This window comes from Coenobita brevimanus, chromosome 88, assembly GCF_032717465.1.
Source record: "Coenobita brevimanus isolate Jiangsu-jjx chromosome 88, ASM3271746v2, whole genome shotgun sequence".
NCBI classification, from domain to species: domain Eukaryota; kingdom Metazoa; phylum Arthropoda; class Malacostraca; order Decapoda; family Coenobitidae; genus Coenobita; species Coenobita brevimanus.
The window spans coordinates 30,460,542-30,468,319 of NC_137041.1; the positions used below are offsets into that span (position 1 = coordinate 30,460,542).

At 41.6% G+C, this 7,778-nt stretch overlaps 1 non-coding gene across 1 annotated transcript; it reads left to right on the forward strand.

The window, feature by feature from the left end:
• Nucleotides 1-6,026: 6,026 nt before the first annotated feature.
• Nucleotides 6,027-6,145, forward strand: LOC145411279 (5S ribosomal RNA). Its single transcript, XR_013899405.1, has one exon. It is a non-coding gene; the product is annotated as a 5S ribosomal RNA (ribosomal RNA).
• Nucleotides 6,146-7,778: the final 1,633 nt, after the last annotated feature.

Sequence of the window (7,778 nt, forward strand, 5' to 3'; positions counted from 1 at the left end):
ATACCCAGAAGGATGATCTGTTTCCCTTTGTCTTTGATGCCAACGTGTGTGACTGTGCAGACCAATCCTGGATCCGCAAATTTACTACACAGTCGGCATTTCAATTCCAGATTTACTGGGAAAACTCTGTTTGGTTGTGCCTTCATTGTCTACGCACTTCTCTGGCCAAGATTCGACCTTCTTAATAATGAACGGTTAGTTCGTTGCAGAGTTCTCACCATTTATTTTTTTTTTTTTTCAGAGTGTGCCATGCGCACTACAGTGGTTATTCTCTCGGGCATGGACGCATACATTCCTTTCGCATATCCTTGGACTAATGCAAAAAAAGCCTTGGTTTAATAACGCTTGTTCTAATGCTGTTCACAACAAGAGAAGGCCTATGAAACGTACCGGAGCCAACCTACCCTTGAATCACATTTTTTTTATGTTTCTAACCGGAACTGTGCTAAATCTGTTCTTTGCTCTGCTTAAAATAACTTCATCCGTCATAATTTTGCTCTCAACTCTCCAACTTGAATTCTTCTAACTCCATCTGGCACCTTGCCAAAAACCTTTCTAACAGCTTTACCTCATCATCCTTCCCTCCTCTTTTCTGCTCAACACTCTGCAGCTATTTCTTTTACTGAAGCACATATCTTTGCTCAGACTTCTGCTCCACTTCCACCTTAGACGATTCAGGTGCTGTTGCTCCATCACTTCCTCCTTCTGACTTCCCCATGGCTAACATTAAAATTTCTCCAACTGATGTATTTTCTGCCATCACTGGCCTAAAAATTAACAAGGCATATGGACGTGATGGGGTCCCCCCTGTTGTCCTCAAGAACTGTGCTTACACCCTGCCTGGGTAAACTCTTTCGCCTTTTTCTTTCAACTTGTACCTTTCCTTCTTGCTGGAAGTTTGCTCTCATTCAGCCAGTCCCAAAGAAGGGTGACCATTCGCAACCCTCTAACTATCGTCCAATTGCTTTAACATCATGTGTCTCAAAAAATTTTCTAGTCTATTCCTGAAAAAAATAAAATAAAATAAAGCATCTTTCCTATCACAACCCTCTTTCTGACTGCCAGAATGGGTTCCGTCAGGGATGCTCCACTGGCGATCTTCTCACCTTCCTTTCAGGCTCCTGGTCATCCTCCTTTCGGGACTTTGGCGAAAGTTTTGCCATTGCACTTGACATTTCAAAGGCTTTCAATCGAATCTGGCATAAATCTTTAATTTCCAAACTGCCTTCTTACGGTTTCTATCCTTCTCTCTGTGCCTTCATCTATAGCCTTCTTTTTGGTCATTCTATAGCTGCTGTTGTAGACGACCACCGTTCTTCTAGATCTATCAACAGTGGTGTTCGTCAGGGGTCTGTCCTATCACCAACTCTCTTTCTTTTATTCCTGAATGACCTTCTAAGCTGTGCATCTAACCCTATCCACTCATACACTGATGATTCCACCCTTCACCTATGCATTCGGTTCCTGAAACGTCCATTGCAACAGTTGCTTCAACAAACTAGGGATGAGGCTATGACACACTTAATGTCTGACTTGGTTTGTATCTCTGACTGGGGTAATTTTTTTTTTTTTTTAATGCATCATAGACTCACTTCTTACACCTCTCAACCCGAAAAAATCTTACACAGGTGTTCCCATTAATGTTTAATATCCAGCTCAATCCTGCATCATCCTTAAACACACTTGGGGTTTCATTGTCTCGGGACTTATCTTGGAAAGGTCATCTTTCATTTGTTGTTAAATCTGCTTCCAAGAGATTAGGTGTGCTAAGTTGACTCCATCCCTTCATTACTCCAGCACAGTTGTTGACTTTATACAAGAGTTTTATTCGTCCCTGCATAGAGTACAACTCTCATGTGTGGGAAGGCTCCCCACATACTTCTCCTCTTAGTAGGGTGGAGTCAAAGACTTTTCGTCTCATTAAGTCTCTTTCTCTTACTTGCTCTCTTCAACCTCTGTCTCTTCACCGCACGGGTGCATCTTTATCTCTTTTCTATTGCTACTTCATTGGTCACTGCTTCTCTGAATTGTCTGCCAGCATCCCTCCACCTCTATGACGGACACATTGCACCCATCTAGAAACAAACTGATATCCCTTTTCTTTCCAGATCTAATGTAAGAATTAACTATTACTCCCAGTCCTTCATTTATGCAACAGGTCAACACTGGAACTGTCTCCCTCTGTCTGTATTTCCTACTTGCTATAATCCCCAGACTTTCAAATGCAGCGTGTCCGTGCATCTCGAAATGAACGGATCTTGAATATGGCTTTTTTTTTTTTTTTTTTTTTTCAAGGAACGTTTGAGGACTCCTGGCCTTTGGTTTCGTCTTCCTTGCATAAAGAAAAAAGGCTCTGCTGAGTGGTTTCCCTGAGATATTAGGTGTTTACTGCCATTTATTCGGAGTCCCATTGCATGGTACATGTTGGAGATGATAATGAGACTTTTGTAGGGTTTCTGGGCTACGTGCAAGGACTGCAGTCATCAGCATATTGTAACTAGGGAATGAGCTATTTCAGTCTTTGTTCTTGAAGATGTCTGAGACTTTAAAAGTTACCATTTAGATGAAACTAGATTATTATTTCATCATCAGGGTTTTTATGTTGGTGACTTAATTGGGTGACTGCAGTGAGACGGATGATGAAAATAACAGGAGTCAGGACACATCCTTGATTTACTCCCACGTCCATGCTGATGGTTTCAGATTTGTTCCCATCTATGGACACACGAGCATTCATGTTGCCATGCAGGCTTTTCAGGATGTTAAGAAATTTGTTTGAAACTCCATTTCTTTTAGGAGCATTGCATAAAAGTTTTCAGTTGACACTGTCAAATGCTTTAGCAAGATCGACGAATATATTGTAAAAGCCTTTGTTCTGCTTGTGGTATTCTCTTGTAACTGTCGGGCAACAAAGAACATATCACAGGTGCTTCGTTCTTCCAAAATCCACACTGTGTTTCGGGAAGTGCTGACTCAGTCTGATGTTTTCTCGGTCTTGGTAACATTATGTTGGTTTGTACTTCGTTAACATTCACAGGGAGGGAGATGCCTCTAATGTTGTCACAATTTGAGCAGTCCAGTCCCCCATTTTCTTTTATATTGTTATAATATGAAAAGCAAGTCTTTTAGATAGAATTCGTTCTTGGTTCCAATTAGTCACTATGAAATCAAGGGGGCACTGGTGAAGTAACTGGCCACCCTCTTGGTTTAGTTCAGATGGTATGCCATCAGGGCCAAGATTTTTGTTATTTTTTAGAGATCAGGTGGCCTGAACAGTTTCTGCAGGTGTGTAGGTCATCGAGATCTGCTGCTTGAGGAGCATTTGGGATGCTACCAAATTTACTGTGCTCCTCCGGGTTTCATCAGGTCAATAAAGTATTAAAGTGATGTGACCATCTTTCGAGGAATGCTTGCTTTTGTCAGGAGCTCTCCTTCATCTGATCGAAGAAAGGTTATGTTGTGTTTGGTTGTTCCATAGATCGTTTTTTATGGAGTTGTAGAAACCATGTTGGACATTACTATTAGCCAGTCTTTGCAACTCTTATGCTTGCTTTGTATTTGTTTTCCATGTTCTATAGTTTTCTCTGGCTTTCACTTCCGAGATCCTGGAATTCAGTTCCTAGGGTTAAGGAGCTAGGATGAATGAACCAGTTGTTATGTGCTTTATTCTTCAGTGCAAGAAGGTCACGTATGCCCTCAGCATTTTCATCAACTAGTTTTCATGGCAAACAGTGTCTTATGTTCAGCCACTTTGCATCTAGGTTTGTTGCATTGTCTTTTAGATCAAGTAATGGGCACGGAAATAGCATGTCTGCAATAATGCCGCATAAAGTTTTGCAAGTTACCATATCCTTTAAATACTACAGTTTAGTTTCTAGGAGCATGGTCTGTGGCTCATTTATGGGCGTTTAACTAGTTACAGTTTGGTGAGTCTAAGGTTAAGGTCTGTTGAGCACTCAGCATCTCTCATAGCTCGGGTTATAAGATCTCTTTGGTCTCGCTGCCATACAATGATATAGTCGATTAGGTGCCAATGTCTAGATCACGGGTACATCCATGTCGTCTTGCGTTTATTCTTAAGTTTAAAAAATGGTTTTGGTGATGACCACACTATTCCGAGCTTAAGGAAAACAGTCTAAGGCCATTGTTGTTCCTGTTACGAACACCATGGCAGCCTGTAATGCCTTGCCAGAGGTGATTATCTTTTCCTCCTCTGGCATTTCCAAGAAGGATGTGTTTTCATTTTGTGGCATAGAGTGAATGAAACATCCAGAGTGCATAAAAGGAATCTTTGAAGGTGTCTTCAGAGTCAAGCGTTGGGGCCACTTCTGAGTGTTGTATATTGGCCTCTAGAGAGTGGCACGTGCTAGGACACCTGCCTCTCTGATATACCCACAGGTGATTTTTGGATATTCTGTAATAGGATGGTTGGGACTGCAACGCCTCTCCAGAAATAGGTATAACCATCTGCTTGTGTTAGGTTGCCTTCTCCTGACAGGACAGTCTCAGAAGGGAGCAATGCCAGCTTTATATCTTTTCAGTTCATGGGGAGTAAGGGCAGTCCCATGGCGTGGTCATGTGCCTTCGTCAGTATTATGCAAGGTTCTTACATATTCCAGATATCAAGAGTCTGAGGAATTCTTTTGTTTTTTTTCGACCACAACCTTGACAGAGACAATAATCTGCCCAAGTGGTGTGGAGCAACACATGTTTAGGTTACCTTTTCTAAACCTGCCCCAGTCAGGGGTAAGCAGTTGGCTGTCTGATTTCGTCTGCTTAGTCACAGTGGTTGCTGCCGAAAGCATGACTTACTCCTATGTCATCATGGCAGTGACCACTGGTCCAGTGCTGCCTATATACAGGACTCAAGCTAGCAACATCCAGCCACATCCATGACCTGTTATTGTCACCCTATCCTGCTGATGTAGATCTTCTGATTTTGGTGAAAGAATGTGAAATAGGTGAATATAAATGGGTTTGCACAATGACAGGATTTAGTGGAAAAGTGAAAGTGCACACACCTTATCACCACCTGACTTGGCCCTTCTCAACCTATGATGCTGGCATGAAGATTCATGACGACCATCTACTGATCAGGGTTGCAGGAGTCTGCTGGGTGCACTGTCTGTCGAGCCCTGTGTTCTATGGGACTCCACTCACGAATTTTTCATTCATACTTTTGTAGCCTTAACCCATTCAAGGGTAATCCACAATGCTTGGGAATACTTAGTCTGTACTGTCACTGCTGCCCCCTCCAGTATGAGTGACACTGTCCTCCTGCTGAGGTTGAGGCGGGAACTGTCCCTGCTTATATGTCCAATCAGACTGACGGGGTATCCAATCCCCCCATCACAAGATGGTTCCGGTGAGGGCACGCACACACACACACACACACACACACACACACACACACACATTTTCACTGACAGGTGGTTACTCTCCCCCTTGAGCGAGGGGATGGATGTGTACTTGTGTGAAGGTCACAAGCCTTGCCCTTAGAATGGACTATATGAAGTCTCAGTTCTCTTCCGGGAGGGTTAAAGATTACAATCACACCCCCGTCTCGTGATCCTGACCAGCCCAGTGAATTACATACATACACACATGTAATGCTAAGATTTTTTTTTTTTTTTTTTTTTTATGAGTGCCACCTCTATGAATTGCAGAAACAACTTAGACAACACCACTGGACACCAGTGTAATGCTGGGAATTTATTATGATTCTAAGTGCCGCTGTTCACCAGTGTATTAGTAGGATTTTTTTATTTTTTTATTATATATCTCAGACCGTTATTGACACCAGTTGTACTGTTAAGGTTTTATCAGAGATTAGGGAGGCTGGGAGGCGTGGTAGCGTGATCTTCTTTATGGCTAAGCCACCAATGTATTGACCTTGAGAATAACTCTTAATTTACCAACGTGGCTGCCATTAAGGCACCGAGCCTGTTGTAGTGTAAATGCAAATCAACTGCTGTGTTTTAATACCCTTAGTCCGAAAATAGATGCTAATGAATTATCCGACTTATGCCAACGGCCATACCACGTTGAGTACACCGCTTCCCGTCCGATCAGCGAAGTTAAGCAACGTTGGGTCTGGTTAGTACTTGGATGGGTGACCGCCTGGGAACACCAGATGCTGTTGGCATAACTCCCTACGTGTCAAGTGGGGTTGGTGGAGGATTAGTGCCCCTCCCCGTAAAATAGTTAACTCTGGGCCCTTGGCCACCCTGTTTGGGATACATGGCGTCTGGCAATGAATGATCAATGTCCAAACCGTTAGGATCTGAATTTTTATAGGGTAGCATGAGTTAAGATAGGCTCTGGTTCACGTGTTTGTCTCCCAAGCACACCTTGTGGGCCGCCCATTACCTGCTTAAAGGTAGTTGGGAAACCCGTTTTTAGAAGTGTTGTATTAATTTTAATTATATTCAAAACTGTATAAATCTATTGACTCACTTCCCTAGTTACCATTGTTCTAACAATACTTGAATCAGAATAACCAGGTTGATTATAATTAGGTGTCGTACTCCTTGGTCACTTGAGGACTCGAGGAGGGACGATTCTAGACAGTGTGAAATGCCACTTTCTCAGTAATACACTCTGCACCTTTTCAACAACAGAACTTTCAACTAATAATGAGAACTAATCATAATACTCGTTCAGTTAACAGTAAAGCCCCAGATGACCAGAATTAACACTTACAAATCTTCCGAGAATTAGAATACTTTTTTTTTTTTGTCCCAGTAAATCCCTTTTGGTTACAATATTTTCTCTGGTGATATATAATACAGAAAACTCCGCAACTTAACTTAATGTACAGTTACTTAGATTTTTGTCTAACACAATGAATGGGGGGGGGGTATGGAAAGTATGTAAGTGTGGTGACGTGTTTGGCAGATTACGACTTATGCCAAGATCTGCGAATCGAACGAAAGATGATGGTAAAGTCACACAATAATTTGCTATTGAACACACTATTAATCATTTTATTCTCTATAACTCTCAATGTGAAAACAATGGAGGGGAGATTATAAGGGCTTTTACACAAACCTGCGGATCGAACGAAAGATGATGGTAGTCACGAACTCACAGTGCGCCCTCGTCTTATATAAGCTCGGATAATGGGCCGATTGCATTCGAGGATATTAACTTCTGGTTACAGTTATTACATTAACAAGCATGTGTCCTATCACACGTTTGGGGATTGACCCTTTTAGAGCTTCTAGTGTCTTGCAAAGATTATACGACGATGGTGAAAATTTGAGTTTTATCGATAATGATCCCAACTTAATAAGTTTTCATGACGTTCGGACGTTATTTTGTCGGTTATGCTCAGCCTGGGAATGCACAACGATCGATATTTGGAGATTAACAACACATAGAATATTATAAACTGCTCCTCCCCCTTTCTGATCCTTCTCAATTAATGTCTCTATCAATAAAATGCATTAGAACTGAAAGATATCTTTGAATTTACTCAATTGGAAGGCTATGAAGACTCAGCCAATTTAAAGGTTCGCAAAACTTTGCTAACAGCGTGTTTTATGGGAGGGGGCGTACGGAGGGGAGGAGAGAGTTTGGTCGGATGGTGTAATACTTAATGCGAATTACATACTACATAGATGTTCACTTCTAACTTTTCTCTACAATACAAGAAATCACACGTATACTACACTTATATTACACTTATACTAGTTTACACTTATTCACACTTAAACAAAATTGTTCTTAATTACTGAATTACACCTATCTTGATTACATTTATAGTACGAGTATAT